Here is a 24,237-nt window from a genome sequence, read left to right as displayed (position 1 = left end):
TCTGTTCAATAAATTCCGGAACATTCGTAGTTTCGCGCCAATGGTGTGATGGAGCGTTGGTATCCCTGCACAAGCGTGTGTTTAATGCGTAAGTGCCGGAAGTTTCATTGTTGTATGTCTGTTAGTTATTGTTCCGTTCTGTATTGAGTAGAACGTTGTGTCGCACGGTTTGCGAATTTCGAGATGGCAGAGATAGAGGAGCAACGCGTCTGCATTAAATTTTCGTGAGACTTGAGAAAACCCTTACAGAGACACACCAAATGACGCAGGAAACCTACGGTGATGAGTGCGTAAACAGTACTCGGTGTTATGAATGGTTCACACGGTTTTAAAATGGCGGGCGTAAGTTACAGGTGATCCTCGTTCAGGACGCCCTTCGACGTCTACTGATGATGCACATGTCAGGGACGTCAACGAAATTGTGCGTACCAACCGAAGACCGACTGTCTGAGAGACTGCAGAAGAATGTAACGCTTCAGCTGGACCATGTCACGATCATGCTGACACAGCATCTTGGAATGCATCGTGTTGTCGCTAAGTTGGTCCCACTGCCCATGAGTCAACACCAGAAAGACCGTCACCTCGCAGTCTATGAAGAGATTCTGGATAGCGCACGGGAGATGTTTCTTAAGAGAATCATAACTGGTGAAGAGACGTGGGTTTACGATTATGATGTTGAGACGTTGAAAGGACGAAGATTTGTGACGACAGACGAGATAAAAGAAAATTCACAGACGGCGCTTCACAAGACGTACCAAGATTGCTTTTCGAAGTGGAAACAGCGTTGGGAGCGGTATATCAACTGTGGAAGATAGTATTTCGAAGGACAGCATACACAATAACTAAAAGGTAGCGCAGAAAAACTTTGTGGACTAAGTTCCGGAATTTTTTGTATCTGCGCCGCAGACGTAGTTTCCTATATTAGCAACAAGCCTCCGCTTTCCCTTCGATTTTCTGCTTTTTGATATCACAAAGTCTTTCGTCGTGTTTGTTTTGGGCTTGGGACGGACATACTTCTGTCTGTGTACAGGCACTGTTTTCCTCATTTTCCTTATCGAGACTTCGTTCTTGCGGTGGTGCTTGTTTTCTTTCGTCGGCCCGCTGCGGCACGTGCGGCGTCGAATTCGCCCTGCACAACAATTGCCTGCGCGTTGGTCGGTGAGACGTTCTGCGCTACTGCCTCAACTGCTTGCACTGTAGTTTTGAAAGCTTTCGTTTTCGATACCGATTTCGGACTCTTTTTACCGCACGATCCGTTCTAAATTTTGTATGTCTTCGACCGTGCTGCTTCCAGCATACGTTCGTTTGATGCCTCTTGTTTTTTAGCGGCGACAAATCAGTCAAAAGGTATGGCTTTTCTCCTTCCTACTAACAGAGGAAAACTGCAGCTGGTAGTTTCTGCTACTGCTGCAATACCACTGCCGGCCGGAGTGGCCGTGCGGTTCTAGGCGCTACAGTCTGGAGCCGCGCGACCGCTACGGTCGCAGGTTCGAATCCTGCCTCGGGCATGGATGTGTGATGTACTTAGGTTAGTTAGGTTTAAGTAGTTCTAAGTTCTAGGCGACTGATGACCTCAGAAGTTAAGTCGCATAGTGCTCAGAACTATTTGAACCATTTTGCAATACCACTCAGCTACGGATGCGGAAATAGGTTTTAGTATTACCCCTACATACTTACCCGATGTGAGATGACTAATCTCGTAATTAGATGCTATAAGCGTTTTCCTTTTTGTTACAAACATTATCTTACATTTATCCACACTTAGAGAGACGTGGAAGTCTTGTCCAGGTGATTTTGCAACTTTTTATGTCAGTCCGAGGGCGATGTTTTCCTCTAAACAAGTGTTTTCCAATCTTCTTGAATACGCGATCCCCTTCCAAGAAAATAAATTCTGGCGCCTCCTCAGAACCGCGAGAAAACTATGTCAGTGATCTGAAAGGCAGCGGATTTATTTTCTTTCTACAGATACTATGTTGTTGTTGTTGTTGTTGTTGTGGTCTTCAGTCCTGAGACTACTCTATCCTGTGCAAGCTGCTTCATCTCCCAGTACCTAGTGCAACCTACATCCTTATGAATCTGCTTAGTGTATTCATCTCTTGGCCTCTCTCTACGATTTTTACCCTATCTTCAGATAGCTGCCCTCCAATACTAAATTGGTGACCCCTTGATGCCTCAGAACATGTCCTACCAACCGATCCCTTCTTCTAGTCAAGTTGCGCCACAAACTCCTCTTCTCCCCAATTCTATTCAATACCTCCTCATTGTATTCTCTTATTGTCCAAACTATTTATCGTCCATGTTTCACTTCCATACATGGCTACACTCCATACAAATACTTTCAGAAACGACTTCCTGACACTTAAATCTATACTCGATGTTAACAAATTTCTCTTCTTCAGAAACGCTTGCTTTCCTTGCCATTGCCAGTCTACATTTTATATCCTCTCTACTTCGACCATCGTCAGTTATTTTTCTCCCCAAATAGCAAAACTCCTTTACTACTTTAAGTGTCTCATTTCCTAATCTAATTCCCTCAGCATCACCCGACCCAACTCGACTACACTTCATTATCCTCGTTTTGCTTTTGTTGATGTTCATCTTATATCCTTCTTTCAAGGCACTGTCCATTCCGTTCAACTGCTCTTCCAAGTCCTTTGCTGTCTCTGACAGAATTACAATGTCATCGGCGAACCTCAAAGTTTTTATTTCTTCTCCATGGATTTTAATACCTATGATGTACTTAGGTTAGTTAGGTTTAAGTAGTTCTAAGTTCTAGGGGACTGATGACCCCAGAAGTCAAGTCCCATAGTGGTCAGAGCCATTTGAACCATTTTGATTAACATCGGGGATGGGCCACAACCCTGTCTCACTCCCTTCCCAACCACTGCTTCCCTTTCATGTCCCTCACCTCTTATAACTCCTATCTGGTTTCTGTACAAATTGTAAAGAACATTTCGCTCCCTGTATTTTACCCCTGCCACCTTTAGAATTTGAAAGAGAGTATTCCAGTCAACATTGTCAAAAGCTTTCTCTAAGTCTACAAATGCTAGAAACGTAGGTTGGCCTTGCCTTAATCTATTTTCTAAGATACGTCGTAGGGTCAGTATTGCCTCACGTGTTCCAATATTTCTATTGAATCCAAAGCGATCTTCCACGTGGTCGACTTCTGCCAGTTTTTCCATTCGTCTGTAAAGAATTCGCGTTAGTATTTTGCAGCCGTGACTTATTAAACTGATGGTTCGGTAATTTTCACACCTGTCAATACCTGCTTTCTTTGGGATTGGAATATTATATTTTTCGTATCTCCCATTTCATCTTCATCTACATCCTCTTCCATTTCCATAATATTGTCCTCAAGTACATCATCCTTGTATAGACCCTCTATATACTCCTTTCACCTTTCGAGAAATCGACTGCACTGTGCAAGGTGGTCGCAGTGCTCTGCGGACAGGATGGAGGCGTGGGGGCGAGAAAAACCAGCTGCAGGTGCGCGTTTTCACTCACTTCAGTCAGCTGTCCGAGTACGCCAGCGAGTACGGACATGGTTATTACATCTTTGTGCTTTGCTCCGATTTGTGTGGGTAAAATTGTAAAGTTTCTCAAAATACCCGCGCAGCCCTGCACGTCTGTTACATTTGGCAATGGTGGAAGCGACTCAAAATCGAAAAAATAGACTTTATGACGACAGTTATTTGAAGTATGGTTTTGCCGTCACGAATAATAAACCCCAATATGCATTGTACGGCGAATCATTGTCATGTGAGAGTATGAAACCATCAAAGCTTATGCGTCACCTCTCAACTAAACAGTCGAACGAAATGGACAAACCGTTGGATTTCTTCGAAAGGAAATTGAAAATTCGTAATTAGCAGCAAACTACTATTATTCAGGTAATAAAATAGTATTCTTATTTGTAGGTTAAAAATAGTGTTATGTTACGGATTACTTGTTTTCTGATTTAACAATATTTCTATTAGATTTTATGTATCCAGTGTCAAACCGAAAGCGTTAGCAGTTACCGAGTCACATATCGAATCGCTAAAGCAGGGAAGGCGCGTACGCATGCCGGGAATCTTATTTTCTCAGCAGCCCTGGATGTGACTGAAATTATGCTAGGTAAGCAGGAAGCAAACAAAGTAAAAAGCATACAATTTTCCGATAATGGCACTGAAAGCAGAAGAAACGATATGGCTGAATACATTCGACAACAATTAATCGCAAAAGTAAAGCAGAGCCCGCAGTTTGCCTTACAGTCTGACGAATCTACTGATGTTCCATATCGTATTTGTGCACTCTGAAGCAGATGAAAGTGTCATGGAAGACATTTTATTATGCAAAACATTTCCTGCGAACACTAGTGACTAGTGTTTCTGCGACATGTTTTAGAAAGCACTCGCAACTACGAGACTGATAGGACGAAATGTAACGCCATTTATAGTGATGGTGCTAAATCTATGACTGGTAATAAAAGTGGGGTCGTTGCGAAATTAAAATCGGTAATGCCACTTGTTTCATGCACACGCTGCTTTCTTCATCGGCAAGCTCTGGCAGCCAGCGATTTACCTTCTGATTTAAATGGTGTGGTTAAAGAGGTGATAAAAGCTGTGAACTCTATTAATGGTAAAGCGTAGCATCATCAGCGAATAATCTTATAGTGCCGCTGATATTATTTGATAAAACGTTTGTATGGCTTACAGGTGGCGTGTGGCTTGCACCGGGACACCTCAGTCAGCGGGCGCTGCTGACGGGTCCTCAGTGAGCCCGTGAAGAACACGAGGACCTGCGACTGGACTCCTTGCAACACCACCTGAGGGAGGCTCCCAGCGAGGAAGAAGCCAGGCCCCCTGCACAACAGCCTAGGGGGGCCTGCCCTAACGCTAAACGGCAGAGGAAAACGATTATGAAAAACGTAAGTTTCGATCCTAATATGTGAATCTTTCTCATAAGGACTCTCCTGTTAGACAGAAAACAACCCGGGCTCTTAATACTGTCGTTGTGAATTCACAGACAGTGATAAATAGTGCTGCAGTGTTAGGAGCACGTCATAGCGAGAGGTACCGTGCAAAGATTGATGTCTTCATCTACGTGTACGAGCCTGCATCAAAAAGTAATGCCTCCTGTGCCATAAAAGATTTAATAATGAACATGTAACAGCGGAATTAGTTGCTTCCTTGACTCGGGTAGGCGAGCGGTGTGCCGACCAGCCTGGATGTGGTTTTTAGGCGGTTTTCCACATCCCGCTAGGTGAATATCAGGCTGGTCCCCACGTTCCGCCTCAGTTACATGACTCGCCGACATCTGAACACGTTCGCACTATTCCATGAATTACACTCGATGCAAACAGCTGAGGTTCAATAATTCCGTCCCGGGGGGTATGGGGTGGCGGCAGGAAGGGCATCCGGCGATTCCTTCATCCTAAACTTGCCAAATCCGTTCCTAACAACGCCGACCCTGCGTCAGTGCGGGACATGGCACCAGTGAAAGAAAGAAAGAATGTAACTGCGGAATTAGTCCAGATCAGTTCCTTACACAACAGAACCATCCATCTGTACACATTTGGGACTTCATTGAACCCAGCCACCAACCAGTTAGGTAAAATTCAATTTCTTATTACTTGATCCACGATTTTAAAGCTGTTTTAACCTTATCCGTGAAAAAAGTGTACGGGGACGCTGTAATCAGCAGTATGCGACGTTGTATGTCCCACCGTGCGTCAGCTGCCTGCGGCAGACGCTGTGGCAGCAGGCGTCTGTAGCCGAGCAACTTAAAGGAGAGCAGTATAGACGCAGCCGCAAAGGACAAGTGAGCGTACCCGAGAGAAAAGCACTATATACGGTGATGGAAGATGAGAAGTTGGTGGAAATGCTTTCAAAATTTCCTCGCGTCGGTACCAGTATACAAGGACCAAACTGTGAAGGATAATGCTTCGAGAAGAAAAGCGAAATTCGTGGAGAGTGTCGCCAGCCTCGTAAGAAAACTGAGTCAACGAAGTGAAAACGAGAACTCTGCAGAAGCTTATCGAGTTGGAAAATCGTATTTCATTCGACTCCTATTTTTCCGTGCGTCGTTCATCAGCGAATACACTCCTGGAAATGGAAAAAAGAACACATTGACACTGGTGTGTCAGACCCACCATACTTGCTCCGGACACTGCGAGAGGGCTGTACAAGCAATGATCACACGCACGGCACAGCGGACACACCAGGAACCGCGGTGTTGGCCGTCGAATGGCGCTAGCTGCGCAGCATTTGTGCACCGCCGCCGTCAGTGTCAGCCAGTTTGCCGTGGCATACGGAGCTCCATCGCAGTCTTTAACACTGGTAGCATGCCGCGACAGCGTGGACGTGAACCGTATGTGCAGTTGACGGACTTTGAGCGAGGGCGTATAGTGGGCATGCGGGAGGCCGGGTGGACGTACCGCCGAATTGCTCAACACGTGGGGCGTGAGGTCTCCACAGTACATCGATGTTGTCGCCAGTGGTCGGCGGAAGGTGCACGTGCCCGTCGACCTGGGACCGGACCGCAGCGACGCACGGATGCACGCCAAGACCGTAGGATCCTACGCAGTGCCGTAGGGGACCGCACCGCCACTTCCCAACAAATTAGGGACACTGTTGCTCCTGGGGTATCGGCGAGGACCATTCGCAACCGTCTCCATGAAGCTGGGCTACGGTCCCGCACACCGTTAGGCCGTCTTCCGCTCACGCCCCAACATCGTGCAGCCCGCCTCCAGTGGTGTCGCGACAGGCGTGAATGGAGGGACGAATGGAGACGTGTCGTCTTCAGCGATGAGAGTCGCTTCTGCCTTGGTGCCAATGATGGTCGTATGCGTGTTTGGCGCCGTGCAGGTGAGCGCCACAATCAGGACTGCATACGACCGAGGCACACAGGGCCAACACCCGGCATCATGGTGTGGGGAGCGATCTCTTCCACTGGCCGTACACCACTGGTGATCGTCGAGGGGACACTGAATAGTGCACGGTACATCCAAACCGTCATCGAACCCATCGTTCTACCATTCCTAGACCGGCAAGGGAACTTGCTGTTCCAACAGGACAATGCACGTCCGCATGTATCCCGTGCCACCCAACGTGCTCTAGAAGGTGTAAGTCAACTACCCTGGCCAGCAAGATCTCCGGATCTGTCCCCCATTGAGCATGTTTGGGACTGGATGAAGCGTCGTCTCACGCGGTCTGCACGTCCAACACGAACGCTGGTCCAACTGAGGCGCCAGGTGGAAATGGCATGGCAAGCCGTTCCACAGGACTACATCCAGCATCTTTACGATCGTCTCCATGGGAGAATAGCAGCCTGCATTGCTGCGAAAGGTGGATATACACTGTACTAGTGCCGACATTGTGCATGCTCTGTTGCCTGTGTCTATGTGCCTGTGGTTCTGTCGGTGTGATCATGTGATGTATCTGACCCCAGGAATGTGTCAATAAAGTTTCCCCTTCCTGGGACAATGAATTCACGGTGTTCTTATTTCAATTTCCAGGAGTGTACTTACACTCAACAACTCCAACGCCATCAATTGTGGCTAACACTGTCGTCGCACAACCTGATTACAAAAAGACTGAAATTCAAGCTTGCCAACCGTTTTAATATTGCGATCAGTTTCTGTTTTTATTTTTATATTATACTATTTTCAGTCTTATACTGTCTGCATTATTAATAAATCAGTAACACATTTAGGAAGATTGTTCATTTTGTGCACCCTAGTGTTAAGGCTAGTTTTTTGCCTGGACTTACTGGGTGTGGATATCTGGGAGAAAAATCCTTCTTGATAATTTCTTTGACGATTTCGTGGCCACGCCTGAACTGCGCCATGTTCCACTTGAATTACTCTGACGATCTATAGGAGTAGCGAGCTAAGCGTCGGACGTTCTGCGTAACATGCATAACGGCAGACGCATGTATCAGACGCCGCGTAGGAAGCCCGCTTTAACGGAGAAACGGACATAGTAGATAAACGACGGATCAGCCGTCGACAACATCTATCACAGGTGCCAATCTAGGACGAGGTGATGAAGTGATTGGACGAGACAGATGCCTTAGAGTTCGTAATCATCAGGTTAAAAAATACTGTGAGAAAATGGGTCAAGGAGCAAAACCACGAATTACTCCAAACTAGCTTTGATGTCTGGGTTTGACTACGGCGCAAATGTGTTCTAAAGTATGGCGACTGTGTTGAACTGCCGGCCGGAGTGGCCGAGCGGTTCCAGGCGCTTCAGTCTGGAACCGCGCGACCGTTAGGGTCGAAGGTTCGAATCCTGCCTCGGGCATGGATGTGTGTGATGTCCTTAGGTTAGTTAGGTTTAAGTAGTTCTAAGTTCTAGAGGACTGATGACCTCAGCTGTTAAGTTCAAAAATGGCTCTGAGCACTATGGGACTCAACTGCTGAGGTCATTAGTCCCCTAGAACTTAGAACTAGTCAAACCTAACTAACCTAAGGACATCTCACACATCCATGCCCGAGGCAAGCTGTTAAGTCCCATAGTCCTTAGAGCCATTTGAACCATTTGTGTTGAACGGTATAGTTGTGTACAGCACAGTTCAAGCTGTGATCTGTACTTATCCTGCTGTTACGAGGGTTGCCCAGAAAGTAATGCACTGCATTATTCCCTTCAACTATTCTTTGTTGAACATAATGAGAATTACACACACGAAAGAATGGTGTTTTCTTTACACACCCTATTTTTCGACGTAATCTCCACCCGTTTTATGACCTTCCTCCAGTGCCAAACGAGGGCGTGTATGCCCTGTCGGTACCAATTCTTGTCCTGGTGACGGAGCCAGTGCTTCACTGTGTGAACTTCCTTTGCTGACTGACAGATACAGCGCCAACTTCTGAGTCGTAATGTGTCTCCCCGACCGCTGCAAATCGTGGAGCTCCGCCGAACCGCCTTCTGATGACCTCACCGTCCGTGCCCAGCGACTAACTGTACCTCTGTCGGCAGCAGATGCTCCATAGACTTTGCACAAGCGTTTGTGAATGTTCCGCACAATTTCTTTCTCTGCAGTGAGAAATTCAATGACGCCACGTTGCTTGTAACCTACATCACCTACAAACACCATTTTGAAACTGTCCTGCAGCTACGATATCTGTCTGAAGTGACAGAGACTTGGCGCGCTCACTCAGGAGACTTCAGATAATACATACGTAACGTTTCGCATTCGTAGAATTGTTTTCGGCGAAGAAAAAAAATGCGACCCAATACTTTCTGGGCTCTGAAAGTATTTGTATGGAGTGTAGCCATGTATGGAAGTGAAACATGGACGATGAATAGTTTGGACAAGAAGAGAATAGAAGCTTTCGAAATGTAGTGCTACAAAAGGATGCTGAAGATTAGATGGGTAGATCACATAACTAATGAGGAGGTACTGAATAGGATTGGGGAGAAGAGCAGTTTGTGGCACAACTTGACTAGAAGAAGGGACCGGTTGGTAGGACATGTTCTGAGGCATCAAGGGATCACAAATTTAGCATTGGAGGGCAGCGTGGAGGGTAAAAATCGTAGAGGGAGACCAAGAGATGAATACACTAAGCAGATTCAGAAGGATGTAGGTTGCAGTAAGTACTGGGAGATGAAGAAGCTTGCACAGGATAGAGTGGCATGGAGAGCTGCATCAAACCAGTCTCAGGACTGAAGACCACAACAACAACAACAACTTTCTGGGCAACCCTCGTATACGTTCATATTAAATTGTTAGAGTTTTAGAACACGTTTTATGGTCGAGTATTTTGACATTTCCGGAGACTGAAAAACTCCGTAGAACTCTGCACGGATTATATGAAGAATAATCGCGTGAACCCAACTCGCTCTGTTCGTCCGCAAGAATAAGAATGCAGCAGCTACTGAGCCCTGTTTGATGCCGTGTTTTGCGACCTCCGAAAGACGTTTGATACAGTTCAGCATTGTTGCTTAATGAACAAACGGAATATCAGACCAGCATTGTAACTCGACTGAAGAGTTCCTAACAAATAAAACACAGAAGATTTTAACGGAGTGACATCTTCAGATGTAAAAGTAACTTCGGGTGTTCCCCTGCATAGTGTTACAGAATCATTACTTTTCACTACACATATAAATGATTTAGTGAATGACGTCGGAAGCTTTATGAGGCTGTTCGCAGATGATGCTATATACAGACAACTACATCGCTTCAAAATTTTGCCAAAATGCAGCAAAACTTAAAGCTTGATGCTGGCGTTGGTAGCTGATTCAAATGGCTCGCCGCGCGGTATTAGCCGAGCGGTCTCGGGCGCTGTAGTCATGGACTGTGCGGCTGGTCTCGGCGGAGGTTCGAGTCCTCCCTCCAATGAATTTCTTCTTGGTGTAGCAATTTTAATGGCTAGTAGTGTATTGTCTATCCTAACTAGCGCATGCACCCCAAGTTTTCGTTATAAATCTTGCAAGTATTTTCATATCTATTAAAAATTCGTGAACAAAAATTGACGAAACACTCTGCATGGTATTGGGGGGGGGGGGGGGGTATGAATGGGGCTAGGAGAAATTTTTTTTTTTTTTTACTTCTTAGACCGATTTAAGAACTTGCAATACTAAAAACTTATGAAACTTCCCAGCGGATTAAAACTGAGTGCCGGAACCGAGACTCGATCCCGGGACTTTTGCCTTTCGCGGGCTCTTGCTAGTTCTGCAAGGTTTGCATGAGAGCTTCTGTGAAGTTTGGAAAGTAGGAGACGAGGTACTGGCGGAAGTAAAGCTGTGAGGACGGGGCGTGAGTCGTGCTTGGATAGCTCAGATGGTAGAGCACTTGCCCGCGAAAGGCAAAGGTCCCGAGTTCGAGTCTCGGTCCGGCACACAGTTTTAATCTGCCAGGAAGTTTCATATCGGCGCACACTCCGCTGCGTAGTGAAAATCTCATTCTAAAAACTTATTTAAATGATTATTCAGCTGGAAACAATGTAGCTGCAGGTGATTCGAGTGGTGCGAGGCGTGTTAGTGAAGAGCGCGCGCTGGGTGTTGGCAGGAACGACGCGCGGCTGCCCAGGGTGGGCTGCCTGCACCGTGAGCAGCTGCCACGGCGGGGCCTCGGCGCCGCCGCCGGCGGAGGGCGACGCAGCCGAGGCCCTCTCACGCCGACGGACCCCTCGTGCAACCGCAGGGAGGGACATCTCGTGAGTGGGCCCCAACAAGACTCCAAAACTTACCTTTACGCTACAAACTGTTTCGCAATTCGCCGTAGCGGTGAAGGAGTGACTCTGGGCCTCGAGGTCAACGTCTGGCAGAAGCACGCGGTGCGGTGCAGTGCAGCGGACCAGGGCGACATCTCAACTGGTGGCAGGCGGACGCGGACCACTCTGTTCCCGCGGCGGTGACACTTCGTCAGTCGCCGAAACTACTCGGCGGCGGCCGGCTGGGGCCAGCCGGCCGCCGGTGAGGCGGGGGAAGCCTTGGCGCAGCCCCAACTTCCCAGCGCACAGTAGAGGCTGGGTGTCGGAAGCCGCTTCCGGCGGACTGTGCATTGGTGGGTAGCGGAGCTCCTGATGGGGGCCACGTCAAATCACGAGACAGCTGCCCGCCCCGTGGTCGCCTGACGGCTCCGATCGTCGGCGACAATTCCGTCCTTTTCACCCTCGCCCTCTCCCCTCTCCTTTCCAAAGACTGTGATCCTCGTTGTTTCCCCAAACCACCGTCCACGTCCATTACCTTCCTTATTTTTCTCTTACCCACTACCCCTCGATCCATATCCCACTTACTACACACTCGCTGCTGGACGCCATCCCACACTCAGGTTCTCGTACGAAACTTCTCGCAACTACTACACCAGAGGTGCCCACACTAAAACTTCATCGCCCTGTACGTTCCAGTTTTATGGAATAAAAAACTGCAAAAAATATGTATTCGATTCTTTATTTCTACCTTGCATCATTCCTTTCCTCCCACAAGATGGCTCCCGAGGTCTATTTCAATGCAATAGGTCAGAGGTCTCCAAACTTTTTAGTCCACGGGCCACATTGACTCCTCCACGAAGTCATAAGGGCCAAGATTTACCTAAAGCACCCTAGCACTCCATGATCACCGTAATGTAAGGCTAAAGGAAAGATGAAATCGCAAAAATCTAAGGTTGCGGGAATAGCTAGCACTGAAACGAACTACGATTTTTATTTAATTACATAATTTTAATTGGTGGACGTACCTGACCGAAATTCTGGAGTATTTTATTCTGGCGAATTTCACCGACAAAAAAGTATGTCATTGCATATTCTTCACGAAAGCGTCCTGCAAAGTTAACGAAATCTCAAAATCATTGTTAGCAACACCATTACTGCAAGACATAACAGAGGTAGAGTATGTCAACGCATTGTTATTTCAAGCAGCGCAACAATAAGTTCAGTTGTGTAGTCTTGTAGCGAGTAGCAGGGCCAATGTCGCGGTGTATTGGTCGCGACAGGCCTCGAAACTCAATTGTTGGTACCACCTCAAATATTTTGGCGGGCCGGATACCGGGGATGTCCGGCTAGCTAACGCGGGCCGGTATGCCGGCCGTCGCGGGCCGTAAAAAATGGTTCAAATGGCTCTGAGCACTATGGGACTCAACTGCTGAGGTCATTAGTCCCCTAGAACTTAGAACTAGTTAAACCTAACTAACCTAAGGACATCACAAACATCCATGCCCGAGGCAGGATTCGAACCTGCGACCGTAGCGGCCTTGCGGTTCCAGACTGCAGCGCCTTGAACCGCACGGCCACTTCGGCCGGCCGCGGGCCGTAGTTTGGAGACCTCTGCAATAGATCGTCTTGATCCCAACCGCTAATGTGCGGAATAAAACATATCTCTGTATAATTATGCTTGGGTAAACAACCATTTTTAAGGGACTTGACAGAATATCCTCACACCACCGGCACTTCATATACAGGGTATTTATTTTAACTTGAGACAACTAAATATCTCGAAAACGACGCGTCGCATAAAAAAAAGGTTTAGGTGAAAAGTTAATATTAATAAAGGGGACATATACAGCTGGCCACCCCAGACCATCCCTCCTTCGTGGGAGGGATCAACTTCATATTTACAAATGGCGATCCCCCAAATCTATTACAGCGGATTCTACGCCAAAAAATACCTACCGTTTACTCAAACCATTGTTTTCCATCTGTGGTAGATGGCGCTGTAATCTACAAATATCAAGTGCGCGTGTGTTTGTGATTACGGACGCATTTGATTCTACATTTCATTTACGATGTACCGGGTGATCAAAAAGTCAGTATACATTTGAAAACTGAATAGAGAGGTACAGATTGACACACATGCTTGGAATGACATGGGGTTTTATTAGAACCAAAACAATACAAAAGTTCAAAAAATGTCCGACAGATGGCGCTTCATCTGATTAGAATAGCAATAATTAGCATAACAAAGTAAGACAAAGCAAAGATGATGTTCTTTACAGGAAATGCTCAATATGTCCACCGTCATTCCTCAACAATAGCTGTAGTCGAGGAATTATGTTGTGAACAGCACTGCAAAGCATGTCCGGAGTTATGGTGAGGCATTGGCGTCGGATGTTGTCTTTCAGCATCCCTAGAAATGTCGGTCGATCACGATACACTTGCGACTTCAGGTAACCCCAAAGCCAATAATCGCACGGACTGAGGTCTGGGGACCTGGGAGGCCAAGCATGATGGAAGTGGCGGCTGAGCACACATTCATCACCAAACGACGCGCGCAACAGATCTTTCACGCGTCTAGCAATATGGGGTGGTTCTAACAAAACCCCATGTCATTCCAAGCATGAGTATCAATTTTTACATCTCTATCTACATTATTCCGTGGCTTATTAAGTTTTCAAATTTATACTGACTTTTTGATCACCTGGTATATTAAACTTTTGTGTCCTAACGGTTGATACTGAGGTTCCAAATTTACTTTAATGTTGTAAATTTGATTTTACAGTACAATATGTTTAACTGTTTCATTGCCTGCTTAGAAACTGCGCCTAGTGTGATCCAGGAACAACGAAGTGGATGTATTAGTTTTCTGTTCCCATTGGGATACTTCATGTCGGTGAGTCCCCTTGCCTCTCACTATTGGTATGCTCGATTTTGGTTCGCCGCCTTGCCTCTCACCACAACTGGAAATCACAATAAATGCTCAAACTGATGACCTTCCATTTCGATATGTTTATTAAATTGTGCGTGAAATGCATGGACACATCTTAAAAGCACATCCACTGGAACGTTGCGTAACCATTTCTGACACGATCTCTCGAATAATTGGTACTTTTGTGTAGACTGCGTCCTTCATATAACCCCACAACAAAAAATCCAGCAATTTAAGGTCGGATGATCTGCCACGCCACTTTGCCGGACCAACTCTGCCAACCCCGCGACCACTGAAATAGTGATTCAATGTTTCTTTGTCAAAAACTGGCAGACATGATATTTGTCGATTACAGCGCCATCTGGTACGCATGTGAAACACTGGTTTGACTAAATGTTCTTAGAGACCAAAAACCAGTTTACTGAAATTGTTGTGTTATAAAACACATTGTAGCAATGCAGTTCCCAATTGCCTTTGATGTTTGGTCTCTGATGAACAGTGGCGTGACTCGAATTCAAACCTGCCCCAGTCACTCTCGCTGTCAACCGAGGATCTGCATGCATAAAATCCTGGTCTAGAATTCAAATATGCAATAAAAATGAGAGATCGGGGTTCCATTTGAAAATACGAAGTTGACCCCGCCCACGTAGGATGGGTGTTTAGGAGGTGGCCAGTTGTAGCACAGATTGATGTCCCCTTTACTAAGATTAACTTTTCACCTTGAACATTTTATTCGTACGATGCGTCGTTTCGACATATTTATTTGTCTCAGGTTAAAATGAACACCCTGCGTACTGGGTGAAGACCCACAGGACAAATTCGGTATTATTGGAGATAGCGAAAACTACAACGAGAAGAATGATTCACCACGACCACACCGCCGAAATGATTAGCCGAATGCATGGCTGGTTGTCTGTGAGACAGCTGATTAACATAGTCCGACAGAAAGGTATTAAGCCTGTGCCAGTTACCATAACCGTATTGTGTGGTTCTGTTCTGTAGTCACTCGTACAACGAATCAAACGCAGCAGGAGCAGACGGAAGTGTGGCAGACATGAGTCAATAGGAAGTAGCTGGAGAATACCACAGACAACGTCCAAAAAAACTTAAGCCTAATCACAGAATGATGGGCCGTTTAAAGAAGAAGGCAAGTAGGCAATGTTCACGTTCCACGTGACCACGCACAGCAACGTGGGGTTCAGAGTCAGCAGCTGTGCTAGCAAAGGCGACAGTGAGTGTGACTCGGTCAAGAAGGAAGGTGGCACAGGAATGCGGGCTCCAGGATACTGTGTTTGATCATTTCCACCCCTATCAGATCTACCTTGTGCAGCAACTCTACTGTCATGATATTGACAGGTGAGTACGAGTCCTGTGAATGGTTTGAAGAAAGACGCACACACCAGGAGAACGTTGAGCTATCACTTTCTTCAGCAATGAAGCTAGTTTCCATTTGAATAGGAGGGTGAACGGAAATAACGCTGTCTAAAATTTTAGGAAGCATTGTGTGACTGGAGCAAAGCGGTCGGTTTATACAGCTAAAAATCAAATAAAAAGTCTCGAAGCGTTTTTTTTTTCATCCAGTTTCGGCATCTCTCGTTACTCAGACTATCTGCAGGCTTAATGGCTGTACATTACGGCTTCTGGTGGCGGCAGACGAGGCGAGATCCGTAGAAGCACGGTACTGCAGTCACAACCCTACTTCTACGGATCTCGCTCCGTCCGCCGCGACCAACAACCATAAAAGCCTGAAGAGGATCTGAGAAAAGGACCAAAACCGCTTGTTAACAAATAAAAAAATCCGAAAACGAGATCGATACTGTTTGTATTTGATTTAATAACGCTGTCTGTTGGACAAGCGATATTTCCCATCTTGCTGTCGAGGCGTACACTCAGACTAACCCTAGGTTAAAAGTGTGGTGTGGCATACATGGGGATGTTCTCATTGGTCCCATACCTGCTCTTGTCCTAAAATACAGTCCTAACTGTCAGTTTTGCGCAGCCTAAGTTTTGGAAAACTATTCCTGCATTTCCTCTAACTGTATTTTGTTTGCACCTAACAGTTTTGTGTGCCATCTCTCCGTCGTGAGCGTTGACGTGTGTGTTTTGAGCCTGGATCACTGCCAAAGCACGTCGGGCCACCCGGTGGTCCGTCGTCTGTACTGCTGTTTTCCCAGACTTGAAACTAGCCTATTTTCAGACTGCTGCGACGTTTCATAGAACCGCCGGGCAGTCAGTTTTAATTGGTTCCATAGTTTTTAACGGCATGCTCAAAGCTGCACGCTACATACATAATATTGAGGAAACAGTACTACCTTGTTTGGACGATCTGTCTCTCGTTTGGAAGACGTACGTTTTTCTTCAGCAGAATGGTGCACCTCCTCGACTCAGATGAAACGTCCCCCGACTCCTGGATGAGGTTCTGCCAGGGCGTTGGACTGGTCCAGTGGGAAGGCCGTCTAAGTCGCCAGACATGACGCCATTGGAACTTTTTCTTTGGGGCCACCTCAAGGCTACAGTGTACACAAATACACCAAGAACCTAAATCAGGACGGCCGGACGACGGTGGTCCCGAATGCGAGTCTAGTTTGCTAACCACTGCGCCAACTCGCTCGGTAGAAATGAATGATGACGTGGTAAATTACGTTAACACTTATTCATTTAACAGGTGTATTGGAAAATTTAGAAAAGTCAATTTACAAACGTACTGGCTCTGAGCACTATGGGACTTAACATCTATGGTCATAAGTCCCCTAGAACTTAGAACTACTTAAACCTAACTAACCTAAGGACATCACACAACACCCAGTCATCACGAGGCAGAGAAAATCCCTGACCCCGCCGGTAATCGAACCCGGGAACCCGGGCGTGGGAAGCGAGAACGCTACCGCACGACCACGAGCTGCGGGCTTTACAAACGTACTCTTTATTTTAATCAAGAACTGCAAAGAAACGACAAACTCTGAAAATTCTTTGAATTGGTTTGTTCAACAGTGTCATGTTCAAAGAATTATTACAAAATACAAATGTTCATCGTAGATAAACAAAATGTTAGATTAATTGAGCTAATCTTTCCTGAATCGTCGCTAATGTTACCTAATTAAGAAGAGGGGGAAAGTTTCGTGTTTGATACTAAATTGCTATAATGGCGTGCAGGCAGCAGCTCGCGCGCAATTAAAGCAAAGAAAATTAATCATTTACCTTATTATGAAGTCTTCACCGAATGAATAAAAAAATCTCTCTTTCCGCAGTAAAGATATTGAAAATCATGTGATAAAATCAATTTCCTTACTGCAGACGCGCAGTGTTGCCGATGACATTGCGCCGTCTGTGCTACAAGTCATAAGGGAAGCTGGTAGTGAACAGGTATCAACATACGACACTGCGCGCTCTGAGAGAAACAAAGTGTGCGACTGTCGTCTGTGCATCCAAGTTATAAGGGAAGCTGATAGTGAACAAATATCAACAGCTTACTGCCGTCGGTGCATCCAAGTCATAAGGGAAGTTGAATCATCGACGCTACCGTCATTGGCGACGCATTCGCTGCCGCTTTGGAGACACCAACCACAATTACGGGCTAATTCAGCTCGTAACTCCTAGGTTGCAAGGATTAGATGGATACTAGAAGTAAAGGTGACAGCCGCTTTCTGCGCCACATGAAAGGAGGTACTGCCAACAGCTTGTAAAAGACTCCTGCAGCTTCAAAGACTTGCTGGAACAACATTTTACTAACTGATCTTAACTCTGCAGCGATAGTTCACAATTTCATATGCGTGTAAATAAGCTACCTGTTTCCTGGGGATAAATGATTCATAAAAGATATTTGAACCTGTGTGTTAATGTTTTCCCAAGGAATTGTAAATTACTGAGTCTGCCCGCAAATTAAATTTTGTTCTGCAAAATTTAGTAGGGAACGATACCAGAGCAGACATAGAGCTGCCTAGCATCTTCTCGCTGAACTCAGTGCTATGAATACACCGCAATTAACTGAACTTTTCTCTTACATAGAATGATGAGCAGCATAATTTCGAAAAATACATGTCATTTTCGTTCCCTTAACTCAGTTACTACTGTAACTTGTTGCTGGAATGCGTATTTAATTACCTATTTTTCATTAATATCGGAGTAGTAAATTTAGTAAGAGACTTTTATTTTTCATGTTATCCATCTATATATTGGGGCTGGTCTTCTCCCATGAAGTTGAGAGTACCCTTTCAATGTTGTTGGTCAAAGCATTATCTTCAGAGCTCAAGTTAACGTGGAGAAGTGACATGAAAGTAATAGGTCAAAGCATTATCTTCAGACCTCAAGTTCCGTAGTGGTAACAGTTAACACAGGACGCACATTTGTACCGATATTAATTTTTGCTTTTGACCATGCAGATCTTATGTTTTCGAGTCTGACGTAATACTGTAAGTGGCAAGAAGAGCGATAGTGGAAATTTGTTGCGACCTGAATAAAAAGACAACTAGTCCTTGGTGCATTCCGGTCTCGGAAACTGACATACGTCCGGGAGAGGGGTGTGCTGACCACATGCCCCTCCATATCCGCATCCAGTGACGCCTGTGGGCTGAGGATGACACGGCGGCCGATCGGTATCGTTGGGCCTTCACGGCCTGTTCGGGAGGAATTTAGTTTTAGTTTAGACCTTGGTGCATTATAGGATCGCGGTTTAAATGTCCCAAATGTTTGCAAACGTTGTAAGTGGCAACGTGTGTGACAGGACAAGTTTGAAAACACACGTGAAGTGTTGAATGCTATTGACAAGGGATTTCAGATCGATTCGGTATTTCTGGATTTCTGGAAGGCTTTTGACACTGTACCATACAAGCCGCTCGTAGTGAAATTGCGTTTTTATGGAATATCGTCTCAGTTATGTGACTGGATTCGTGATTTCCTGCCAGAGAGGTCACAGTTCGTCGTAATTGACGGAAAGTCATCGAGTAAACAGAAGTGATTTCTGGCGTTTCCCAAGGTAGTGTTATAGGCCTTTTGCTGTTCCTTACCTGTGTAAACGATTTCGGAGACAATCTGAGCAGCCGTCCTAGGTTGTTTGCAGATGACCCTGTCGTTTATTGACTAATAATGTCATCAGGAGATCAAAACAAATTGCAAAATCACTTAGAAAAGAAATCTGAATGGCGCGAAAATTGGCAGTTGATCCTAAATAAAGAAAAGTGTGTGGTCATCCATATCAGTGCTAAAAGGAATTCGTTGAACTTCGGTTACACGATAAATCAGTCTAATATAAAAGCAGTAAATTCAACTAAATACCTAGGTATTACAATTACGAACAGCTTAAACTGGAAAGAAAACATAGAAAATGTTGTGGGGAAGGCTAACTAAAGACTGCGTTTTATTGGCAGGACACTTAGAAAATGTAACAGACCTACTAAGGAGACTGCCTACACTACGCTTGTCCGTCCTCTTTTAGTATACTGCTTCGCGGTATGGGATCCTTACCAGCCAGGACTGACGGACTACATCGAAAAAGTTCAAAGAAAGGCAGCACTTTTTGTATTATCGCGAAATATGGGAGAGAGTGTCACAGAAATGATACAGGATTTGGGATGGACATCATTAAAAGAAAGGCGTTTTTCGTTGCAACGAAATCTTGTCACGAAATTCCAATCACCAACTTTCTCCTCAGAATGCAAAAATATTTTGTTGACACCGACCTACATAGGGAGAAAGGATCACCACGATAAAATAAGAGAAAATAGAGCTCGTACGGAAAGATACAGGTGTTCGTTCTTTCCGCTCGCTATACGAGATTGGAATAATAGATAAATGTGAAGGTCGTTCGATGAACCCTCTGCCAGGCACTTAAATGTGATTTGCAGAGTATCCATGTAGATGTAGAAAAGAAAGACTGCCCTATTAAGATCTAGTTGCAATTGTATGCGATCTTTGGATTTTTAAAGTCGGAAAGAGAAAGGAGATCCATAAACATTCACTCAGTAGCGGAGGGCATGCTAGGTGAGAGCAGTGGTACACGGAAAAGATACAGGTGACAGAGGAGAAGACAAGATGGTGTTTCCAGAAAGGTAGGATAATGTAAGTATATCACATTCATAAAAAGAAAACTGGGACAAATTTGATAACGCTGAGCAATCAAATACAAAAAGAGAAATTTTGGAAGAATATCTAAGAGCTCAAACTGGAAACGTAGAAAACAAAAGAGACGAAACTTCGTGGCAGATTCAAACTGTGTGCCAGACCACAATTCGAACCTGAGACCTTTACAATTCACAGGCAAATGCTCACTGATTGGGCTAGGCAAACACGAGTCACTACCAGAGCTCACACAGTGTGCTCCCTGCTGCCGTTGGATAAGCAGCTGCCAGCAGCAAGTCGTATACTCTTAGCTCACTTATTTGCTACAGAGTTTAATTCTTAATTTCTTTGCGTGTTTTGGGGTACTTGCATTGTTTAATTCATAAATTTCGGGCGTATTATAGTATTTGAGAGTTGTAGCATCGCGTTTTAGTACCTGAATAGTGTAAAATCGCGTAGTCTCCTTCTGCCGCCGAGCAGTGTGTCAGCAGTGAGGAAAGTAGGAGCATTACTGCATTTACTAAACAATCTTGTATTTTAATAACCGTTTAAATTTTGTGTCGAATTGTTTGTGCTCTCTGTAGATTAGTTCAGATGTTCTCTGCACAACAGTATTTAGCATGGATAGGGACTGCGACTGCTGTGTTCTGATGCAAGCTGAGTTGGCATCCCTTCGCTCCCAGCTTCAGGCAGTGTTGGCTTCGGTCACACAGCTTGAGGCTGTTGCCAATGGGCATCACTGTGGGGGTCCGGACAGGGGTTTGTCGGAGACGGCCAGCTCGTCCCACGCATCCCCCGATCGGACTACGGCTGTGGCTGCCCGCGATACTGTCCACATTGAGGCTGACCCCTCACCTGTGGTAGAGTGGGAGGTCGTCTCGAGGTGTGGCAGGGGGCGAAAGACATTCCGGAGGCCTCTCCAGTTTGTCTGACGAACCGGTTTCAGGCTCTGTCTCCGGCTGATACTGATCTTTGGCTGGATATGGCTGCTTGTCCTGTTCCAGAGGTTGCCCCTCAGTCTGCAAAATCCGGGCAGTCGCAGAGGGTGGGCTTACAGGTAGTTGGGAGCTCCAACGTCAGGTGCATAATGGGGCCCCTTAGGGATATGACTGCAAGGCAGGGGAAGAAAACCAATGTGCACTCCGTGTGCATACCGGGGGGAGACATTCCAGATGTGGAAAGGGTCCTCCCGGATGCCATGAAGGGTACAGGGTGCACCCATCTGCAGGTGGTCGCTCATGTCGGCACCAATGATGTGTGTCGCTACGGATCGGAGGAAATCCTCTCTGGCTTCCGGCGGCTATCTGATTTGGAGAGTCTGAATCAGAGGATGAGATGGTTCTGCGATCGTGTGGGCTGCAGATTCCTCGACTTGCGCCATAGGGTGGTGGGGTTTCGGGTTCCGCTAGATAGGTCAGGAGTCCACTACACCCAGCAGTCGGCTACACGGGTAGCAGGGGCTGTGTGGCGTGGACTGGTCGGTTTTTTAGGTTAGATGGCCTCGGGCAAGTACAGAAAGGGCAACAGCCTCAAAGGGTGCAGGGCAAAGTCAGGACATGCGGGGACCAAGCAGCAATCGGTATTGTAATTGTAAACTGTCGAAGCTGCGTTGGTAAAGTACCGGAACTTCAAGCACTGATAGAAAGCACCGAAGCTGAAATCGTTATAGGTACGGAAAGCTGGCTGAAGATAAATTCTGCCGAAATTTTTACAAAGGCACAGACTGTGTTTAGAAAGGATAGATTGCATGCAACTGGTGGTGGCGTGTTTGTCGCTGTTAGTAGTAGTTTATCCTGTAGTGAAATAGAAGTGGATAGTTCCTGTGAATTATTATGGGTGGAGGTTATGCTCAACAACCGAGCTAGGTTAATAATTGGCTCCTTTTACCGACCTCCCGACTCAGCAGCATTAGTGGCAGAACAACTGAGAGAAAATCTGGAATACATCTCACATAAATTTCCTCAGCACGACTCGTGGAGATAACATCTTGGACCTACTGATAACAAACGGACCCGAACTTTTCGACTCTGTAAGCGCAGAACAGGGAATCAGTGATCATAAGGCCGTTGCAACATACCTGAATATGGAAGTAAATAGGAACATTAAAAAAGGGAGGAAGATTTATCTGTTTAGCAAGAGTAATAGGAGGCAAATTTCAGTCTACCTACCAGATCAAAACGAAAATTTCTGTTCCGACACTGACAATGTTGAGTGTTTATGGAAAAAGTTCAAGGCAATCGTAAAATGCGTTTCAGACAGATCCGTGCCGAGTAAAAGTGTGAGGGACGGGAAAAACCTACCGTGTTTCAATAACAAAGTTAGGAAACTACTGCAAAAGCAAAGAGAGCTTCACTGCAAGTTAAAATGCAGCCAAACACTCTCAGACACACAGAAGCTAAACGATGTCAAAGTTAGCGTAAGGAGGACTATGCGTGAAGCGTTCAGTGAATTCGAAAGTAAAATTCTATGTAGCGACTTGTCAGAAAATCCTAGGAAGTTCTGGTCTTACGTTAAATCAGTAAGTGGATCGAAACAACATATCCAGACACTCTGGGATGATGATGGCATTGAAACAGAGGATGACACGCGTAAAGCTGAAATACTAAACACCTTTTTCCAAAGCTGTTTCACAGAGGAAGACCGCACTGCAGTTCCTTCTCTAAATCCTCGCACGAACGAAAAAATGGCTGACATCGAAATAATTGTCCAAGGAATAGAAAAGCAACTGAAATCGCTCAACAGAGGAAAGTCCACTGGACCTGACGGAATACCAATTCGATTCTGCGCAGAGTACGCGAAAGAACTTGCGCCTCTTCTAACAGCGGTGTACCGCAAGTCTCTAGAAGAACGGAACGTTCCAAATGATTGGAAAAGAGCACAGGTAGTCCCAGTTTTCAAGAAGGGTCGTCGAGCAGATGCGCAAATCTATAGGCCTATATCTCTGACATCGATCTGTTGTAGGATTTTAGAACATGTTTTTTGATCGCGTATCATGTCATTTCTGGAAACCCAGAATCTACTCTGTAGGAATTAACATGGATCCCGGAAACAGCGATCGTGTGAGACCCAACTCGCTTTATTTGTTCATGAGACCCAGAAAATATTAGATACAGGCTCCCAGGTAGATGCCATTTTCCTTGACTTCCGGAAGGCGTTCGGTACAATTCCACACTGTCGCCTGATAAACAAAGTAAGAGCCTGCGGAATATCAGACCAACTGTGTGGCTGGATTGAAGAGTTTTTAGCAATCAGAACACAGCATGTTGTTCTCAATGGAGAGACGTCTACAGACGTTAAAGTAACCTCTGGCGTACCACAGGTGAGTGTTATGCGACCATTGCTTTTCACAATATATATAAATGACCTAGCATATAGTGTCGGAAGTTCCATGCGGCCTTTCGCGGATGATGCTGTAGTATACAGAGAAATTGCAGCATTAGAAAATTGCAGCGAAATGCAGGAAGATCTGCAGCGGATAGGCACTTGGTGCAGGGAGTGGCAACTGACCCTTAACATAGAAAAATGTAATGTATTGCGAATACATAGAAAGAAGGATCCTTTATTGTATGATTATATGATAGCGAAACAAACACTGGTAGCAGTGACTTCTGCAAAATATCTGGGAGTATGCGTACGGAATGATTTGAAGTGGAATGATCATATAAAATTAATTGTTGGTAAGGCGGGTGCCAGGTTGAGATTCATTGGGAGAGTCCTTAGAAAATGTAGTCCATCAACAAAGGAGGTGGCTTACAAAACACTCGTTCGGCCTATACTTGAATATTGCTCATCAGTGTGGGATCCGTACCAGGTCGGGTTGACAGAGGAGATAGAGAAGATCCAAAGAAGAGCGGCGCGTTTCGTCACAGGGTTATTTGGTAAGCGTGATAGCGTTACGGAGATGTATAGCAACCCGAAGTGGCAGACTCTTCAAGAGAGGTGTAGTTTGCTGTCCAGGTTTCGAGAGGGTGCGTTTCTGGATGAGGTATCTAATGTATTGCTTCCCCGTACTTATACCTCCCGAGGAGATCACGAATGCAAAATTAGAGAGATTCGAGCGCGCAAGGAGGCTTTCCGGCAGTCGTTCTTCCCGCGAACCATACGCGAGTGGAAC

General features: G+C 45.7%; 1 long non-coding RNA gene across 5 annotated transcripts in view; it reads left to right on the top strand.

Annotated features, from left to right (window-relative positions):
- LOC126162146 (uncharacterized) overlaps positions 1-24,237 on the top strand; it is a 172,125-nt gene that overhangs the window by 14,822 nt on the left and 133,066 nt on the right. For 4 of the 5 annotated variants that reach the window (XR_007535027.1, XR_007535030.1, XR_007535026.1 and 1 more), the window contains exon 3: positions 4,698-4,909. This is a non-coding gene — a long non-coding RNA (uncharacterized LOC126162146). Of the gene's footprint in view, positions 1-4,697; positions 4,910-10,995; positions 11,866-24,237 lie in introns of those variants that run through there. The other variant, XR_007535028.1, reaches the window with a different exon arrangement.

This window comes from Schistocerca cancellata, chromosome 2 (assembly GCF_023864275.1).
Source record: "Schistocerca cancellata isolate TAMUIC-IGC-003103 chromosome 2, iqSchCanc2.1, whole genome shotgun sequence".
NCBI classification, from domain to species: Eukaryota; Metazoa; Arthropoda; class Insecta; order Orthoptera; family Acrididae; genus Schistocerca; species Schistocerca cancellata.
The sequence above is the reverse complement of the archived record's forward strand: the minus strand, read 5'-3'. Positions and strand labels throughout refer to the sequence as shown.